Source organism: Rhineura floridana, chromosome 11, assembly GCF_030035675.1.
Source record: "Rhineura floridana isolate rRhiFlo1 chromosome 11, rRhiFlo1.hap2, whole genome shotgun sequence".
Classification (NCBI taxonomy): domain Eukaryota; kingdom Metazoa; phylum Chordata; class Lepidosauria; order Squamata; family Rhineuridae; genus Rhineura; species Rhineura floridana.
In genome coordinates, this window is record NC_084490.1 from 48,827,146 (window position 1) to 48,831,349 (window position 4,204).

Consider the following 4,204-nt stretch of genomic DNA (forward strand, 5'->3'; position numbering starts at 1 on the left):
AAAGGAGGCTGCAGAGCCCCCTCAGAGGGTTTGTGGTAAGCGGAATCCCCCTTGAAACCCCTTTCCAGAATGGGAAGGAAGGCTGCGTAAGGCCTTGAGGACCCAGGTTCCTCTCAGGCGCTGAGCAGGGCTGGTATTTGCACACAGCTCCCAAAAGGGAGTGTTTGGCAGGCTGCCACTGTTTGGCCTGGAGGGGACAAAAGTCTTGAGGGTGGGAGAAACATTCTCTTTCTCTCGCTTCCTCCTCCTTGCCAGCCAGGCCCTGCAAGAACCATGAGGAACTCGACTGATGCGGCATGTCAAGGCAGACACTCTTGTTTCTGCCTGATCAGTGAAATATCAAACTGGAGCAAAAGGCTTAAAAAAAAAGAAAGGAGGCTCCTGTGTGAGGCAAAACTCCAGTCAAACCCCACAGGATGTTTGTCCCCCATGCATTCAAGGGAGCCCACTCTACTCAAACAAAAGCACATACTGGGTAGTAGGATTTGACTGGTATTTCCCCCCACCTTCTGGCATCTTTGGATAAAATACATTTTATTTATTTACTGTATTTATATACTGCTGAATAGCAAATGTTTTCTGGGAGGTTTATGCCTGTTTGACTCACCTAGACTCAATCATTTTTCCATGGTCAGCATCTTAAGGTGATTGCATACAAAACAGGAGCATTTTGTTAAAGGCGATGTAGAAAACGGAACATTAGTAGGTGCAGCTGAACTGCAAAGGAGGGGGAAGCTGCTATTCAAGGGGCAGGAGTCCAGGATTCTTTTGCATTTGACCACCGGATCTATGTCAGATCTGCCGTATACAGTCTAGTGGATAGAGAGTTGGACTACAGCCTGGGAGACCAGGGTTCAAATCCGCACTTAGCCATGAAGCTCACTGGGTGACCTTGGGCCTGTCACTCTCTCTCAGCTTAACCAACTTCACAGGGTTGTTGTGCGAGGAGGATAAAATGGGAAGGTGGAGAACTTTGCACACCATCTTGAGTTCTTTGAAGGAAAGGTGGGATAAGAGTGCAATAATAATAAAAATAAATAAAACTCCCATGGAAATGGGAAGCACAGATTTCCAGTAAGCTTTTAAAGTCTTATTTCAGTTTTGTCTCAAGTGGCAAGCAGAGGGGCTGACTCATCAGGAGATGCCAAAGCCAAGATATGGAAAGACTCCAGCTGGCCATTTCATAAACATAGGGATGTGGGCAGCTGCCTTGTACCAAATCAGTCCATTGGTCTGACCTAGTTCAGTATAATCTACACCAGTGTTCTTCGGTCTTGGGTCCCGAAACATTGGACTCCAACTCCCATAATCCCCAGCCAGTTTATAGTCGGTCAACAAAATCTGGGGACCCACAGTTGAAGAACACTGATCTACACTGACTGATAATGACTCTCTCGGTTTTCAGACAGGGGATGGTCCCAGGCCTACCTGGAATGAGCCTGGGACCTTCTACATGCAAAGCAGATGCTCTGACACGGAGCTACGGCCCTTCTCCCTAACAGGCTAGAATCTTTCCTTGTGTCTAAATTTGACTCCAAGGTGGGGGGGGGGATTCCCCCTCCTGGAGGACAAAGTAAGATGCCCCAGATAGAATCAAAAGGGATTAGGATGGGCTGTTGTATTATTATAGCCCCTTCAGCTGCAAGCTGCGGAGGGCAGGAGCAAAAACGAAGGATCCACCCAGTCTAGGTATTTGCAGAGGAGATGGGGGCACACCATGGTCTGTGAAGATGATCTGCCTTGGGGGCTGCCAGCTATTCTTAAGTCCTTATTGCTCTGCCTGGGCACTTGCTGGTTTATTTATTACATTTATATACCGCCCCATAGCCAAAGCTCTCTGGGCAGTTGTCCATTGTGGGCTAGCAGAAGCCAATATGCTTTTACAAAACAGCACCTTGCACCAGATGGCTCCAGAAGAGCCTCCGGTTGTCCCAGCTCTATCCAGCAGCAGGAGACTGCAGTGCAATGTATTCTGGAATGCAACCCTTACCAGGGGGTTAATGTCACCCACGAACGAGTGGGGCAGCACCGCTCTCTCCCCTCATCACAATCTGCAAGAAACAGAGGAGACACATGCCAGATGGTAGAATCTGAGGTCGTCGTCTTCTTTTTTTTACAAGGCAGAAATCTGGCTTCCTTAAGGTGCATAATTTGGTGTTGGTACTGATTTGGTGTTGGTACTAATCCACCAAGGCACAACTGAAGATTTGACTCAAATGAGACACACCAAAAAGGAGTCCGCATATTGTTTTAAGATTCAGCAACCATCTGAGAAAAGAGGAGCCATGAGACCTAAGAATAGCTGCAAGACGGGCCTAGTCCTCACTGAGGTGGTTGTCATCTCATGATTGCTTCTCCATACAAAATAATAATTAAACAAACAATAAATCCCCGCAAATAGAAATCTGGCATGTTAGGGAGGAAGGTTCTAGCCTCTAGTTCCAACATGTGCGTTTTCTATGCGCAGGGATGTCTATGAAGGAGAATTCAGTCATGGGAGTCTTCATGTGCAGTGGTACAGGCTAACTCCCCTCAGTGAGAGCTGGGCCTGGGGGGGGCAAAGCCAGAATAGCAAAGCAAGCCGTCTATGACCACTACCACACCCCTTTTTCATCAACTTTCAGAGCAGGAGGTCACTTTCCCAAACAAGGCCAGCACGTTTTAGCTGATGGGACATTCTTTGCAGAACAGTCTGTCTCTGGTTTTCAGCTGACGCTTCGGTTTCTTTGCAGCACACACCCCGGCTTAGTCACTAATTAATGGGAAGAGCTGGGTGCTCTCTCTGGAGAGGATTCTGGGGCTCTGCCCAGGGCGTTCCTTCTCTTTCAGGCCTTGCCAAGGTGGTTAGGCAGGTGGGAAGGGATGTTTGTATAACCTGAGCTGCCTGCCGCACCCTACGAGGGAACAGACCATATTTTTAACCATATAAGGAAGCAACCTGCAGCAGGGATGTTTGTGTGTGTGTGTGGTTTTTGGCAAGAGCCTGAGCTGTGGATGGCTATCCAGGCCTGCACACCTGGATGGTCTAACTCTGTTGGGTGATAGTATTTTGTAAGGCATGGGATGGGAAATGAGTCTGAGGTTTGAGGAGGATGAGGGGGAGATTGCTGGGGCTGCCTTCAAGTTTGCAAGTGCTCTGGCAAGGTATTCCCCTGGCCCCCTGGCTTTGGACTTACCTGGAAGAAGTGGCTTAGAAGCTGCCTGCCCTAGGCATTTCCCACAATGCTCCGGTACAATACTGCATTGGGCCTCCTGGGGCATGGTCAATGGGCAGGGATGAAGGGAGATGTAGTCCAGGAAAATCTGGAGGGCCCCAAATTGGCACCGGTTATTCTAGAGTATCTTCTTATTCATCCTCAAGACAGCCCTGTAACATAAAAGAATAATACTGGTGGCCATCGGAACAACTTGTGGTAGTGAATTCCACAGAGGAATTATACTTTGGGTGAAGAAGTTGTGCCTTTTCATCTGTCCTTGAACTAACAGCCAATTTCACTGGATGATTCTAAGTGTCTTGACAGAGAAATCCACAATTTATAATTCCATAAGCTTCTCGCACAACCCCCTCTTATTGCACTCCAGTTCCCATCAGCCCTAGTGAGCATGGCCAATGGGCAAGGATGATGGGAGATGTAGTCCAGCAACATCTAGAACACTGTTCTTCAACGTTGGGTCCCCAGATGTTGTCAAATTACAACTTTCATCAACCCCAGCCAGCTTATCTAAAGGCCAGAGTTATAGTCCAACATCTGGGGACCCAAAGTTGAAGAACAGTGATCTAGAGGGCTACAGGCTCCCTTCTCTTGCCTAACTAAACTCAAACTGTCCATGTCTGGACTGTATGTATTAAGAACACTGAAACATGGCTACCTGTGTCCAAATGGTCTGAGCAAGCCCTTGCTGCAGACCTGGCCTTCTGTTTCCATTCCACAGTTTTGGGTTGCTGAAGGAAGCCGGAGGTTGGAGAAAATATGCTGAGGAAATGGCTTGGTATCAACTATTTGTTGCATATGTGCTGTCTGGGAAGGGCCATTGCTCAATGGTAGAGCATCTGTTGTGCATGCAGAAGGTCCCAGATTCAATCCCCGGCATCTCCAGGTACATCTGGGAGAGACCCGTCTCTGAAATCCTGGAGAGTTGCTACCAATTGGGGCAGACAATACTGAGCTAGATAGGCCAATGGTCTGACTCAGGGTAAGGCATT

At 48.1% G+C, this 4,204-nt stretch overlaps 1 long non-coding RNA gene across 1 annotated transcript; it reads right to left on the bottom strand.

Moving 5' to 3' along the window:
- Positions 1 to 1,994: 1,994 nt before the first annotated feature.
- Positions 1,995 to 3,957, bottom strand: LOC133366504 (uncharacterized). The gene is made up of 3 exons (XR_009758420.1): positions 3,871 to 3,957; positions 3,177 to 3,367; positions 1,995 to 2,051 (listed from the first exon to the last, which is right to left on the bottom strand). It is a non-coding gene; the product is annotated as an uncharacterized LOC133366504 (long non-coding RNA).
- Between the last annotated feature and the right edge of the window lie 247 nt (positions 3,958 to 4,204).